The 16,983-nt window shown below is 46.2% G+C and overlaps 1 protein-coding gene across 1 annotated transcript in view; it reads left to right on the forward strand.

Moving 5' to 3' along the window:
• The window catches only part of LOC143152661 (protein O-mannosyl-transferase TMTC1-like), a 314,611-nt gene that overhangs the window by 198,628 nt on the left and 99,000 nt on the right, over positions 1–16,983 (forward strand). The gene's annotated exons all lie outside the window — the stretch shown is intronic.

Consider the following 16,983-nt stretch of genomic DNA (forward strand, 5'->3'; position numbering starts at 1 on the left):
CTCGTTGCAAGCGAAACCTAACCTCCGTACGAAGTTATCGCTCGGCTGGAATCCATTCGCGACTCGGTTTCCCGAAACCAGAAGTTAGCAACGGAATCGTGTAGCGAACGCGCGATCGTTCGAGGGGTGCGTCGAATCGTCGCGCGTAAATTTCCGCCGGATGGATAAATTTCGTTCGATACAACGGGAAAAATTTATTCGCCGTAAAAGCTTTTATGGCTGGAATAAAAGTTCCCCGTGAACAAATTTTTGGCGCGAGAAACGTCTGCTTTTATTTCTTTCGCGCGTCCTATACTCTCGCACTCGATCGCTCTTTCTCGCGCCTCGGCCCTCGGCTCTGCTCTCGTGGCCATGTGCGATGTGTTTCCTAAAGCACGGTACAACCGGCGCATAAACAATTTGAACGCGCGCGGCAATAAGCCTCGTGGCGCAATCTCTGGAATTTAGAGCAGACGGTGTGTAACTCGGAGCGGTGCATTCGCTTTAAGATGTCGCGCAACGTTTCCGAGAAATCTGTTTGTTATTCGAGAATATCCACCGTGAGTGTTTGGACGTCGTTGGATCGATTCAAACGAGGAATCGCTACCTTGGAAGTACGTTAGGTGGTTCGATAAGTTTTGTCGTTTTTTCCAGTGTAAGAGAATACTGTGACACTTTAACTTCGAACAGCTGTGAATCAGAAAATAACGAATCATCTTTAGAAAAATAAAACGACGAACCTAGCAGCCCCATTTCTTATCGAACGACGAAACTTATCGAGCAACTTATTAGTTACGAATTTTCTAGGCTTCCCTCGATCGCGTTTCTAGAGCCTCGCTGCTTTGTCCTCCATAGCGATCGACGTATCACAGACTCGTGCCAGGCTCTGCTCTCGTACTCGATGGCCTTTCCAGATGCGCAACACCCTTCCCACGACTCAATTTCCTTGTGCTTCGCTACGTGGAAAATTGAGCCGGCAGTGTGCATATTTAGAGGGACTGCTCCTCGTAGAGATTCTCCATTGATTCGTTAGCCAAGTCTCCACTTCTTTGACGCGAATTTCTATAAAAGATCTCGCGAACGAGTCATCTTCGCGATTGTTCGAATTCAGACTTCAACTGGTTCTTAACCGTCACTAGCTGACGCTTTCTAAGTCACTACCCTTAGTATGACTCGTTAATTGCGTACGATAGTGTATTATCATATTTTGAAAAGGGTCGCTCGCATTTCTTAAAAACGAACACGAGATCTGTCCAATTCCAAACATTGTTCCACGCTTAATTTTCTATCGTCGAGAAGAGTTTAAACCTGCACACACGTGTACTTAAATGTTACGTTTTCATTAAATTCTTGAAACGCAAGTTTAGATATAGTTAGAAAAGACGATGCATCGAAATATCTTGTAAGAGATTTGTTACTCAAATACACATCGAAGAAGGTACGTACTACACCCCAAAAATGATGCATGTCACATCAGTGTATGTATTTATACAAGGTGATCACTGAAAGACTGAAGGTTTGAAAATGTTACTTGTTCATTTTCTTTCTTATTTGCCAAGCGTTAGACATTTTTCACGCATAATACCAAAAAGGGTCCATTGATTGCATCTCCAAATAAAGTAATACAAAATTAAAAGAAACATGTGTTTGTAAAAGTTATTTCTGTTTTATACCAATCGGTCTTTCAGTAGCCACCCTGTACTTGTCGGCTGTCCCGAAGAAAAACTTCCCCAATTTTCCCCTCGATTGTCCAGCAGCCCCTCGCCCCTATTAGAGCGGATAATCGAAGGGTATCCAAAAGAGTCACTGTTCGAGACAACGAAGCGATACAGAGATCAACGATTGAGAGGTCCGCGCGTCGAACTCGATGTTCGAAGATCGCGTTCGAGAGATCGTAAAGTCGAGAACCTTCGAAGGGACAATTTCGAGCTCGAGGTGCAACAGTCCCTGAATCAAAGCACCGGTGAGCACACCCGCGGGATGAGCATCTTTCGGCGTTGATTTAAGCACGGGCTCCGAATTTACGATTTAAACGGGCATTTTTATACCCACGTATTCAGACCAGCGGGGTTTCGCGCACGAATTCATAGACGCCTCTTTCGCGAGTGCTTTCCCATAGCGAGCTCGCTACGCTCGTCTTGCAATTTATGGTGCCATTCAGGCACCTGCGGCGCTTCGCCACGCCTCGCAGCTCCACGCCGCGCGGAATTTCATCCGGGGACAACTTGGCTCGCGAGATCGCGCCGAGGATTACGGAACGGGACACTCGACCGTAGATAATTAACGCTAATCATAAATTTCTTTCCTCGCAAAGCTCTTCCTTAAACGTTCTCTCGACGGGAACAATAAATCCCACAATTAAGAGTTCTACCGTTTGCATACACCGACACGAAGCAATTACAGGATCGTGTCTCTCGTGCTGTTCGGAAGAATGTAATGTTTTTAAAGAGCGTCTAACTTGTTCCGGGTGGTGCAACCAGCCTGTGCAACTTTCGAAGGTCGATGAATCCTCGATGTGTCCGAGAAGTGGTGTTAAACAGATCTGAAGGACAACTTCATTTTCCTCAGAGGGGAGACTCGAGTGAAATGTTAATATAAAAACGACTTTCGGCTATTTCTTTCTAACGTGAACCCTGGGTGAAAGTTTTCGTCACTTTTCGTATACATTCTTTAGTATTTTTTCACCGTTTAAAAAACATAAAATTAATGACAGTAGGCATTTCTGGAATTTTCCTCGAAGAGAAATACCGTCTATTTAAGTAGGACGTAATAGTTTTCCTCTTAGAAAATGATAACGATATTCGAAGTAGACTGGACAACTCAAGAACGAGAAATTCGAGGTGTACTCGAATTCGTTAATTCCTTATAAAACGTGAAATAATTTCACGCCTCTCGAACAAATTCTACTCGTCGATACTTAAAGAAAGAGCTCCCTGTACGAGTATTTTAACCCTTGAAGCAACTTCGTCGAATATTTTCCATATCGATTCATTATTTTTCCGCGAACGTAACTCGGAATACTCCATTAAAACATACGAGCGACGCGTGTCCGATAAAAATACACGGAACTCTTCGATCTCTTTCGTCAGCTTCCGTGAATCTCCATCCACGCTGATACGTACCACCGAAAACCTCTCGTCTCGAATCACGATCAATTCCGTTGTAAGAAATTTCACGAGAACAAAACATCTCCTCGTTTGGAAGTCACGAACCATGCGCGATGTTCAAGCTCGCGGGTAACGATCACGATTCTTCGAATATTCCGATGGCGAACACGGAACCGTGGCACGGACCACCGGCAACGTTCGTATCATCGTAAAGAGGGATTTTACGTTGTCGTGAAATATTTCGTTTCCGGGCTGGAAACTCCGTGCAAGAAACCGTGATATTTACGAGGCGTCGGCCACCAGCCTGGCCCAGATACCGTTTCTTCGCGCGTTTCCCACGGCTGCGCGTTGGCTGTCCACGATTCGTCGAACGCAATTAAAACTACCTCTTCGATCGACGCCCCCGACGAACAATTATACGGACGAACAACGTCTGATAAAATCTCTCGGTACCGTTGGCGGAGCGCGACGCGAGAGAGACACTTCCAGAGAGGAGAGGAGCTTTCGGGCGGGTACCGCGCGTCGATTCCGTGATTTCAACGAGAAGGAAGAACAGCGGTAACGTTAATGCCATTAGACTATTTCTCTGCACCGAGCGGTCTCGAGAGGGTGGTGGCGGTCGGTGAGCGCGGAATGTCCCGGACACTGAAAATTCCGTCGCGCTGTGAAGATAAAACGTCCCTGACAAAGGTAGCACGACGACACCACTGAGTGCACGTAATTAGTTATATCCGCAGGGCCTAGCCGCGGTGCTCCCCGACGAGTCCCCCGCGGTAGTAAATTTTATACTTCGCGACGGGACAAAGGAACGAAGATGATATCAAACAGTTTTTGCGACTTTTCCGCGCCGCGCGGTACCGTTCGTCCCCGACATCAAAGAATTAGCGACCGTCTCGTTATTGGGGCTTTTTGCGCGCCGTGTTCTCTTTGACCGTGGAAATCTTATTTTCGACGACGAGGACGAGGACGAGGACGACGAGGACCTCGCGAATGCGACACGAAACGCCGCGTAAAGCTGTTCGCGCGACGGGAGCTAATGGTAACTTTCCGCCCGAATGCGTGTCTCGTCTTCCCTTTGTTCGAACGTGGCCCTTCGGCTCCCCCGTTGGCGACGCGGACTCCACTGAACTTCGAACAGCGAGCTGATTTCTACCAGAGGAGTTAATCATTTTTTTTTGCACGCGAAAATGACGGTGGAACCGGGTCGGAGCGAGCAATGCCACCGATAGGGACAATTAGTTCTTGAGAAGGGAGTACGAGGGTCGATTGAAAAGTAACGGGCGTGTAACTCGAGAACAAAGGGAACCAGAGAACGGACACGCGTTCTCTGGCTACGTTTGTACTCTAGGAATATGGGAAAGGGTGGTTAGGTTGCGTCGATCGTACGGGATTGGTACGTTTCAGGTGTCGTCGCAGGTGATACAAAGCGACGATTGAATTTTTTTCAGCCGTAAGTGCTCGTCCAATCGACCTTCGTCGTTGTTTACCAGTTGGTCGTGGTAACGAAATTGTTGAACAACGGTGGAGAAGTTCTGGGTTAAGAAGTTCACCGTCGGAATACTTCAATGGTGGAAAATTGTCACGCGTTGGGAGATACGTATGTATTTAAATGGGGTTGGATTGAAAAGTTGATTGAAAAGTAGAGGCAATGAATCGTACTTTTGTTTCTACTTTAGTTTTTTAACCCTTTGCGCTCGATTTACACGGGAAAGTAAAGACCTCGAAGAGATCACTCGGTTCGAAAGTAACGATAAATCGTAAAATTGATTCGAATCTTGTACTATTCTGTATTTTACAAAGCGTTTGTAAAATCGAGTTAGAAAGTTTCCCTTGGAAATGAGAAAAATTAGAAAAATTCCGGTGCATTAATTGACGACCGAGAGTCGCCTCTCGAGTGCACAGGGTTAAGTAACTTTTTTCGTTCTTGAGACGTACACGAGTGTGCTCCGACCCTCGTATATCGTTGTCGAGAGTTTAAAGCGGTATGACATCGTTACGATATGGGCCAGAGTTGCAACGAACGTCCCGTTTGCTTTTAAAAAGTTCCCTGCACGATTTCCGATTCGTACGAACGTCGCATTTACGAGAAGAGATATCGAAGAGATTTGATCGGGTAGTTCGCAAATGTGCACCTTACCTTAGCAGTTCTAATTGCAAGTTATCCTAAAGCAGCAGTTACTCGTATCGCCACGACGAGAGGAGCTATTAGTGTACAGGTAACGACGAAACGGAGAACGTGGTCCTATTGTCGATGCAAACTTGTTAGGTCTCTCAAGACCCCTTCTCAAAGGCTTCTCTTACCGCTGCGCATCTCGACGCTCTTGAGATACATCCACGGAGCATTTGCACTTACGGGAGTGTGCGTGGTATCGGTAGAACCTGTTTGTCCTTCCGTGGAAGACTTACGGTCTATCAATTTCGCCTATGAATATTGGTAAACACTCGTATACTGTACCGTGGATACGAGTTTCGTTAGCCTCGTTTGAACGATACGCAATGACAGCTGGTCGACCGCGGCTGCAACGAAGACCGCTACATTCGTAACGTCTGTGGACTAGAAACGAGACTCGTCTGGGATTATCGCAAGAGCGTCTAGCCGGTGTCTTTCGGTCCATCAGTCACAGTATCACCCTCTGGTATCGCGCGTAAGCGGAATATGGACAATCTTTCCTCGCTTCTCGTCCAATAGCCGATTAAAGAATTCACCCTCGCCACGACTCGCAGTTCCTCCCTAAAATCAGCTTCTCGACTCCCGTACACCGTCGAGTCACCCTCGTCGCGCGATAGTCCCGCCACGGAATACGACATACACGGAAGAAGTGGCTGTCGCGGAGCGATTCGATCGAACGGAGCAATCGGTTCGACAAACGCGTGTTTCCGGTTCGAAACACCGTATATCCGATCATCTCCCCCGCGGTAAGAGCACCGTGTATCCACGGACCGATTGGCAACAACGTCGAACCGCCCCCGCCACGGCTCACGAATTCGATTAACTTTCGAACGAAGGAGACCGTTCTTTCTCGTTCGTCGCCGGCGCGTTTATCCCGATAAGGTTGCTCGATCCGGCGAGAAAACCGCCCCACGCGAGTCGGGTGATTTTCCACGCGAGAACGCAGCACCGATCGGTGCCTCTGTTCGGGCGCGTAACGACCTCCGTGGTAGACAAAGCTACCGATGCGATGGAACGTTGGAGATGGATAAGAACTCCGGTAGAAGTTGACTCGCAGAAAGGTACGAGTGTCGGCTGCAGAGTATCCAATTAGCCGGTGCTCGAGCGAAGACGGTGGACCGTTGCCGGAGATCCGGCCGCGGGCATCTTGGCCCGCGACTTTGTCTCCGCGGTTCGTACGTGAGCACTCGACTCGTCCGAGTCGCGTTTCCACGGGGCGTTACGGTCTCTAGTGCGCGAAAGGACTGCTTAACTTCGCTCGGTCGACCCCTCCTCGTGAAACGGGGGCCTCTCTCGCCCCCTGCGCGCGTTCCCTTTTCGTTCAAGGCTACCGGAAACCGTCTAGGCGTACGCGGCTCGCGGCCCCGTGACGAAAAGGTACACGGCCCACGCATCGTTTCACGCCGGTAGGGTGACGTTCGCGCGTTCGCGTTAGGGTTACGCGGTATTAAACTCTGGTTGGCTGCGGTACACGCGGCCAGAGACGCGATTTCGTGCCAGGCGAACGACACAACCGAGGGAATAATCGACGCGAGAAGCGGATTACCATCTTCGAGCGGAACGCTGCATAGAACGATTTCTGGAAGCTCGCGTGAAAGTGAACCGTGAATTCGAACTACCCGTGTATCGACACGTTGGCTGTTGTAGATGAGGGATCAGTGTTGTTTCAAGAACACTCTGAATCGGAAATGGTATTACTCGCTCGGTTGGTGGTTCGATTATCCACGACGAATGTTCCAATTTTGTCGAGAAGTGATTTTACGTTTGTTTTATTTTTGTACTTTAAGTGATAAAATGTATTTCATATTCGCAGCCAATTAGCTCGGTATTACCCGCGACGAATGACTATTGTTCGTCGCGAGTGATACCGATTACCAGGTCTCACCACGTGGAGGTTGCTGCGAGCGGAGACCCGGAGGGAGATAGATGGAATCAAAGTTCCATCGATCTCCCTCGATACGCGGTACAAACGAAATTACTAAACTCCAGAGATAGAAGGAAACAATGTTCCTTCGATCTCCTCGTTTAGTTCTGCCGAGCAATTACATTGTGGAAAAATGAGGCAAAATTGGGAAAGACGCGACACGAACCGTGCAGTTGGTCCTACTAGGTCTATCCCGTTTCCCCTCCGTGGTTCCGATTCCAGAGAAAACGAACGACGCCTACCACTCCCCTAGAGGAGTGCCCCGTTTCTCCATCTTTACGACGAGAGGGTCTTATTTTGGAGACTTTCGCAGGGACCGGCAAAAATGCCTGCTCCTGTGCTCGCAACATGCCCCCTCTGGAAGCGGACACACCGGAAGAGACGGCGATAGACCGTTCGGACTACTTACACGGCCGGCCACTTGCTTGTACAAGAAGCAGTGGTGACCGGACCGAGGAACGAGGAAGCGAGCAAAATTAAGCTAAAGATTCGATAATTGCTTGGCAGATCACACCCTTAAAACTAACTTATTCTAACTGCAGAGATAGAAGGAATCAATGTTCCTTCGATCTCCTCGTTTAATTCTGCCGAGCAATTACATTATGGAAAATTGAGGCAAAATTGGGGAATACGCGACGCGAACCGTGAAGTTGGTCCTACTAGCTCGGTCCCGTTTCCCCTCAGTAGGCCCGATTCTCAAGGAAATGCGCGACGCCGTCCACTCCTTGGAGTGCCCCGTTTCTCCCAACTCCGCAGCCAGGAGCCACGCAGAGCGTGGACCTGTCTCACGAAGGATGACGAAGAGAGGGTCTTGTGGCACTAGGGCTTCCGCAGGGACCGGTGCGAACACCTGCCCCTGTGTTCACAGCATGTTCTCTCTCAAAGCGGACGCACCAGAAGAGACGGCGATCGACCGTTCGGACCACCTACACGGCCGGTCACTTGCTTATGCAACAAGCAGAGGTGGCCGGACTGTGAGACGAGGAAGCGAGCAAAAATAAGCTAAAGATTGGATAACTGCTCGGCAGAGCACAGTTGTTCGTACATGGTGGCCTTAAAACTAACTTACTCTAAGCTCAACTAAAGATCCCACGGCGGTTGCGACGAAAGAGTCCTCTTCGTTCTTCGTTCTTCGTTCTTCGTTCTTCGTTCTTCGTTCTCCGATGTGCCTACCTAAGAGAAACCTAAAGTCAAGGTATAATAGAAAATACAATAGAAATGAAGTTGGTTAGTGATCAAATACAGTCAAGCAGTAACAAAGAAAATAAACGAGGCAGTGACAAAAAAATAAACATGGAAAAACAAGTACAAATTAAAATCAGAGAACAAGTAAAATAAATTAAACAAAGGAAAGAATTAAAAAAAAAAGAATGGATTAAGAGAGTGGTCGCCAGTCCTAACCCCCACCTATCGCCGGTCATCAGTGGTTACCAAGAGGGGGTCCCCCCTTCCATATACCTAAAATGAGGAGATCCGTCCACCTCGGGGGCTCCTGGAACAAAGAAGTTTTAAACAACCGGGGGCTCCTTATATACCCACCACAAGGTCACCTACCGTTACTTCAACTGTCTTTGTTCGATCTAATCGAATATTTCAACAAATTGGTGGCTTTTTAGCCATTATTTATACCAGAACATTGTTAATAATTATTTAATCTACGTACCTACGACGATTGTTAATAAATATGATAAATAAACATCAAGATATTGCGAAATCTTCGAAGGCGAACGGTTTCGGTGAATGTTTGTTCATTTCCGCGATTGTTACTAACATTTACGCATGTTTCCAATATTGATCGAACAATGTGCATCTTATTTATGTATTGCAATTAATTAAGAAACTTATACAAATCGATTTTGATCGAGACTCGATGGTAAAACGTGTTTCGCAATTTTTTAAAGCATGGAAACCAACAATTGTTCATTAAATATATTAATTTAACATTTGTTTAATTATTATAATTTACACAATATGCGTAGACGTTGTTCTTTTTACTTAAAAGAGTGGGAATTCAATAAATCACTTTTCTAGATAGCAAAATCATCGTGAAGAATATTTGTAAATCGATAATCGATACGTGTAACTTTGATAATTTCAGTTGGATCTCAACGAAAAATTCTTTTGCAAACAAGGAATATTTCATCGAAATGATATTTTAAGCCATTATTTATACTTGGATATTGTTAATAATTGTTCAAACTATGATCCTACGACAGTTGTTAATAATTATGATAAATAAATATCAAGATGTTGCGAAATATGGGAAGATGAACGATTTCTGTAATTCTTTGCTCCCCCACGCGATTGTTATTAACATTTACACATGTGCCGAATATTAATGTTGCAATATGCATCCAGTTTATACATTATAAATGATTATTTAGCCTTCAGAAATTAGTTTTGATTGAGTTTCGAAGTAAAAACATGTTTCTTGTAGCTTTAAATTAAGGAAAGTTTTACTTAACTATTAGATACATTATTTTAACATTTGTTTAATTATTATAATTTACACAATATGCGTAGAAGTTGTTCTTTTTACTTAAAAGAGTGGGAATTCAATAAATTACTTTTCTAGATAGCAAAATAATCGTGAAGAATATTTGTAAATCGATAATCGATACGTGTAACCTTGATAATTTCAGTTGGATCTGAACGAAAAATTATTTTGCAAACAAGGAATATTTCATCGAAATGATATTTTAAGCCATTATTTATACTTGGATATTGTTAATAATTGTTCAAATTATGATCCTACGACAGTTGTTAATAATTATGATAAATAAATACCAAGATATTGCGAAATCTGTAAAGGGGAACGGTTTCAGTGAATTTTTGTTCATTTCCGCGATTGTTACTAACATTTTTGCATGTTCCCAATATTGATCGAAAAAGTGCATCTTATTTATGCATTATAAATGATAAAGAAACTTATAGAAATTGATTTTGATCGAGACTCGATGTTAAAATGTGTTTCGTAAAGTTTTAAAGCAATTGTCTATTTGGTGTATTAATTTAACATTTGTTTAATTCTTATAATTTACATAATACTTGTAGAAGTTGTATTTTTTACTTAAAAGCACCGAAATTCAATTAATCGCTTTTTTAGATAGAAAAATCGTCGTGGTGAACACTTGTGAATCGATAATCGATATGTGTAGCCTTGACAATGTCGGTTGGACCTCAATTAAAACTTTCCATCGCGAATAAAGAATATTTCAATAGGATGATATTTTAAGCCATTATTTATACTAGGACATTGTTAATAATTGTTTGAACTATGGTCCTACGATGGTTGTTAATAATTATGATAAATAAACTTGAAGATATTGCGAAATCTGCAAAGGGGAACGGTTTCGGTGAATTTTTGTTCATCCACGCGATTGTTATAAACATTTACGTACGTTTCGACATAAATGTAATATAAATGTTCGGAGGATCCAGGTGCCCTGGAGGTAGAGATCTTACAGTTACCTCGATAGCTACGTCTACCTGCTAGATGTTCATTGTACACGCAAACGAGTCTGTTCGAAACCCATAGCCGTTGAATCCGATATTTATTCTTTGCAAACTCGTTCCATCGAATTCTCCTTTTACCGTGACTCGAAATGCCTCTTCCAAGACTCGTTGAATCCGGATCTTCGGGGACGGCAATCTACCATTGACCAAGTTCAGGGCGTTTTCCTAATTTGCGCGGACGTGGCACCGGAATCCTCTAGTTTCGTGGAAACTGGCCCATAAATTAAGGTCCCTTTGGGTATGCGACGAGTCAATTGCCATTGAGAACGGTACGGTTGGTTCCCCGGAGAAAGATGGCCGGCGTCTTTCACCGACCGTGTCCCCGAGTACTCTTCCAGAAACACTGGTCGTTAGTCCGAGTCTCAAAAATACCGATAGTCTCGAAGATAGAACTCGATGATAAACTGTAAGATAAATCCTGTAGGCGAATCCACGACAATCTCATAGGCGAAAGTCGCATCGGGGAGGTCATTAGCGTAATTGGCTCTTGAAATCCGATTCGAGACTCGATAGTATCGCTCGACTCGTCTCGGTCACCCTACTCGGGAACGAGAGGGTGGCCGTTAGCGCGCGTTTACGTCGCGTTGCACAGGCCACGGAATGTTACTAACGGGGTTGGGCAGAGGGCGGTGTAAATTCTCCGCGGTCCTCGACGCTCTCGGTGCGTCTGGGGTAAAACCAGTTCCCCCTGCCGCGGCCCTTGGTGTTGGTTTACGCGCGTACGCGTTCCCATAAGCGTACACGCGTATCGTGGTAACGACTCGAGCCTTGGTGCTCGATTACGAGCCGGTGCGCTCGATGGAGACTCGACGGACGTACCAAGGAAACGCGAGGGGTACCGGCGAGCGACTCCCTGATGAGACGTCACAGAACGATAATGGGCTGGCTTTGCAGTCTTAACGACGCCCGAGGATAATGTATCATCGTTGACCGGGAACAGGATAAATCTAACGCCTTGCGGGATTTCTTGTTCGCGGTAATGGCGGCTCCTGGGTCCCATTACCATTTTCGATTTACGAGCAACGTCGCCGATATTTCACGGGAAATACCCGTGTAATACAAAATTCCCGCGGAATTCGAGCGGAAGGTATTAGTATTCCGGACGTGTATAACGGCTCACGGTGTACGGTGTGTCAAGGATATTAGCAGACAGCGCGCGATTCCGGGGCGACGTAAATGCGTTCGCGTCGTGTTACCGCGCGCGGAACTAAATCGCGAGCTCCGCTCGCAATAAGTATTCTAAGCGGTGCCCGCTTAACGCGAGCATTTAACGTTTAGCGTTGAACATCTCGCGCCGGGTATTAAGGGTTATTGTTACTCATTTTGCGCGCACCGGGAAAAGTGAAGCGGAACGCCGTTGCAAGTCAGCGGTGCGCAACCTTCGCTCGCGGCTCGAACGAGAGGAAATTAGATTTGCGCGTTCGAGGTCCGATCGATCGATAACGTGCCTCGATTTCAATTTTCTGCCTCTCGCAATTGGGGTTTGTTAACGCGAAATTTTTACCCAAGTGTTATACGTGCAATGGTTCTTACGGATCGAATAATATCGGTACTTTCTTTTACATTCTGGGGGATTCGATTCTCACGTAATCGATGCTTTCGGAACATAGTTCTCATTCGATCGAACGATTTGTAAATAAATGTTTCGGCGTCTCTCGGTATTATTTTCAGTTTCCTGTTAAATGTATGTATTCGGAGGGTTGTAAAGTGTCTCGCCTCCCATCGATTTCTCGAGAGCGAAGACCGATATCGGATCGTAGATACGAGTTCTTGAACAATCGGCTTCGACGAATCTCGCGGCACAATTTACAGATTTTCGCGTTTCGGTGAAATTTTTCCAACGTGGCCGGCTGTTAAAGAGTTTCAGTTTCCGGACGAATGCAACGATATAATTTGAGAGTCGTGTCTCTGGATGATGTTTTCCCCGCAATTTTGCATCCAGTTCCTTTCTCTCTCGCGGAAATATTGTTATTCGAAACTAGAGAACCAATTGTAATTCGCAACCGACTCGGAAGAGCTATCCACGAACGATAAATAACAACCTCGTGTAACGAGACTAGAGAAAAACTCGCGATAGCGTTTGTTGGCAATTTTCTGCCACGAAACGGGAGGAGCTCGGTCACGCTCCGTGGCTCTCAACCGGTTAATAAGTAACGAAGATACAATGACGCAAAAGGGAGGAGTCGCTCGTAAAAATTAAATCAACCGGTTAGTTGAAAGTAGCTGGCGGTCTTGGAATATAATTTATAAACCGCGCGCGGCCCTGTTATTTTTCGTATAAATTTTTCAATTCGCTTCCGACTTTATTTTTCGCACGGGACAAACTCGACGATGGACTCCGTTCTTTGTGCACCGGCGAGGTGGAAGATTGGTCGTGGAATTCTTCGGGATAGCCCCGCGAAATGAATGGAAAACAGAAAAGTTTCATCGGGAATACGGTGGTTTAAATTCATTTGCGAAACTTGTAATGGACTTCGTGCTACGAAAGTAACTCGTTTCTTTTACACAAAAGCAGCCCATTGGACGTGTTCAACCGCGCGTCGTGCACGATATTCAACGTCACCCGAGGACAAGAACGAAAATGAAATAATTAAAAAGTTTCGTAATACTTGCGAGAGGTAAGATTATATAACGAGGCCGGTTCGTTTCCAATGCGTGCGGCTCTTTCGATTCCATCTCTCGAACTTTCCGCTAATACTATCCGGTGCGCATCGATAACTCCGTTGTTCGTAAACTTTGAACATTTGTAAATAGAAAAGTAGCGAATTCGTTGCATTCTTCCATTGAAATGCATTACGTACGCGAAAAAACCTCGACGTTGATACCGTGCGCGTTCTCCGATCGAAATATTCCTCTTTGGTAGACCGAAGTACAACCGATAATTATCCGACGAGATCCAGGTGGCAATCCAGAATGAACATCGCGGACGGATCGGCAAGCACCGACGTTAACTACCGATCTACTATCCCCGTCGTTTCCATAAACGTTGCAGTCCCTCACGAGGGTTGAATATTTCTTCGTAGTCGGTCGGTGGCTCGCGTCGTAAACTTGGCCCCCTCTGAGGCTTCACCTGCGCACGCCATTATACCATAACGGGTACACGACCGACTGGGTGACACGGAGACCGCAGGGGATGTCGGTGACATCCCTCGACAACGGATCCCGTACAGCGTGGCCTCGCACCGAACCCGAATATTTGGTAGCATCCTGAAACCTCTGTTCATCATCATCCACGTCGACGTCTTGTATTCATTACAACGTGACACCCCACACATACCAAGTACGGCGCATACGTCGGACCACCGGTAGAGAGAGGTGGGAATAGGAACAGGGCATTGGCTGCGTAGAGGGGTCGATGGTGGGGCACGGCGACCAGGTAAATCACCCTTGCGCTCGGTAGTCGCGTTTCCTGAACCATTTCGGATCTTGTGTACAGCTGTCATCGTCATCGCTCCTGAACCGACTGCCTCTACCGGTTGATGCGATACTTCGTCTTCGATCAATCAGCCAGCCTGTTTCCGAGTGTACTCGTTCATCCCGGGGTCCCAGGGGACTCGAGTAAATTACTACGAAACGGAGTATAGCTACGCCTTAGCTATCCGGTTAGATGGCTGGGCCGGGATTGCACGCCACAAATTATCTGCGTAGAGAACCACCCACTAATTCTCTCGCCTCGTAGCTCGCTATACCATCGCCCCGGCTCCGATCCCGTCTTCCGCCTTGTACTTCTCCGCCCACCTTTCTGTTCCTGGCGGCACCTCCTCTCTATCCCGTAGGAACGGTGAGGGGTAACGGCCCGGAAGCCAACGGCGGTTCCGCTTTTCGTCGACCCTTCGACCACCATGGGGTGTTTTCTGCCGCGTGCGATTGCGCTCGTTGATCGGGTTTTCGTGAATTTAGAATTTGCATTTTACTGGTAGTCGAAGCGAGGGCAAACACCGTACCCGTGAAATCAGAGGCGAAGGTAACAACGAAAGACGGTGAATTTCAATTCGACGTAGAGAGCGCCTTCGTGGTCATTCTACGCGGGAAGAACGATATTTTGAGTAATCAATGGCTCTGTTTGCGATAGTATCTATTCTTTCTTTATTAAGAAAAGTTCTTTCAAAAGGCTACCTTTCGATACCGTAGGATTCTCTTTGTACGCGATTGTCTTCTCGGTACAATCTCTTTTTCGTCGAAAGTTTCTTCCAATACGTAAATTTTCGTCTCGATGTACCCGTGTGTTAGTTTCTCCGAAAGATCTCGGTTTCGAAAGAATTGAGAATGTGCATTTCGATAAATCCAATTACGAATACGAAGAAAACAAATCTTGAACAATATTTCTTTTGTTTAAAGGACTCGCGTTCATCTCTGCGACTATTCGAGATCTTTCGTTTCCTACCACTCTGGTAAATACAAACTGCGACCATGCCACGTATGGCAAGTGTTATCTGGTGTAATCTGGCAGATGACACGAAGTATTGCGTTTATCTGTCCAGCGCATCCGTGTGTATACGTGCAATGATGCACTGCGCTAGTCACGCGAGTAAATCTTGCGGCATCGCGTCGGTAAACTGACCTCAACCTTCGATTTAGGAATTGCGCGCAGTTCGCGCGATACTGCGCGAGAATTTAACGAAACCTTGAACCTTCGCGCGTGCACGCGTGGTCTAAACGCATCGAAACAAACGATAAACGATTATTCTCGATACGAATACATTTTTCACGAGTGTTACATACCTATGAAAAATGAGGGCGAATTGTCCTCGCAAGCTTTTCGAGTAACAGCTCCGACCGAGGGATGGGTATTACCATTTTGTGATCAGAAATAACGATCGAAACGCGATTCGATCAGAATTCGATCGCGATCGATCGAGTAGCCCATTGTGGTAAGTTTCCAAATACAATTCTAGAAATATTATTCAAGCCGGATATACGCTATTCGAGCCCCACTGAATTGCCGATTGTATCCCGAGAGCACCGAATAGCCATTGGTAAATACAACGTCGATGATCCTCTCCTGTCGATTGTACGGGGTAAATCGCTTATCGACGTTTTAATCGTAAAAATCGTCGTAGAGGAACGTTTTCGAATCGAACGTTCCTTGTTTAGCATCTTTCGAATAATAACTAGGAAACCGTTCGGTGTGCACAATTGACGGGCGGGGAAGTTTTCGGTGAAATGTGCAACCAAGTTGAAACAATACAATTTATAGATTCCCTGAATATTCATGTACAAATATTCAGTTGTCGGTTTGGCGTATCGAATATTTATCGAGAGGGGGACTTTACGCTTCGATATTCCGGATTGAGCCGCGTCTTTAGAAATTTATGAAGGAATAGCAATTTAACCGGGTCGCTGAAAATTTCCTACACCGAATTTTACGAAACTTTGTACGTCGATGCAATCGGTGATTCTGTTAGTATCGCGAGTCGATGTTCTCGCACCTTGAATAATCTTTACCTCGATTTAAGATTTTCGAACGTCGCTATCTTGAATATGATACCGGGAGAGGACGATTCTCTAAAAATGTCAACTCTGATGTTCCCACCCTGTTCGTGTCGAGATACATCGTTTAAACGACGACCGATCGCAAATACGAGTCACGGGTACGTAAATGGTATCGCGTGCGAGCGATACCGGATCGATAGTACGCGAATATCCGAAACACTCCCGTGGTCGGTCCGCGATCGTTTTTCAGTATTTGTTCCGGGGTTCGCCCCGACGGTCTGAGCTACGTCGACGTTATCGTCCCTCTTCTCGCCAGTAATTATTCTCTTCGCGAGCGCGAGGAGTCTCGATGCTCGCGTGCGCGTTCAATGAAAACGAGTTCGGAGGGGTGTCGAATAAATACGAACGCGGTCATTAACGACGAGCGAAGGAAACTCGTCTCTGGTGGCGACGAGGGGGTGCACGTCGGGAGGGTTGCGCGACAGGGGATAGAAGGAGAGAGACAGGGGGAGAATGGTCGAGATCGGAGCGCAGTCGGAGGCAACACCTCTGTACGGTGCTCTTGGCTTCGATCCACTTCTCTTTTCACCTCTTCGCGGGGATCGTTGGTTAAAGGGGACCGTTGATACCGTCTCTAGCGTCTGCCGTGTCGGAAAATATATTATTAACGTTTCTGCTAATTCTAGACTCCGCGAGGCCGGCAGGCGAACGATACCCGCGTTGCGAACAGGAAAACAATCGGTACGGGTAATTGGACGGGAACGTTTCTATTTCCCGGCGCAAGATTCCAAGCGGTTTTCCTCCTGCGTTAAACGCTACGGTTGCAATATGTATTTCCATAGTCGAATACGAAG

Source organism: Ptiloglossa arizonensis, chromosome 11 (assembly GCF_051014685.1).
Source record: "Ptiloglossa arizonensis isolate GNS036 chromosome 11, iyPtiAriz1_principal, whole genome shotgun sequence".
Classification (NCBI taxonomy): Eukaryota; Metazoa; Arthropoda; class Insecta; order Hymenoptera; family Colletidae; genus Ptiloglossa; species Ptiloglossa arizonensis.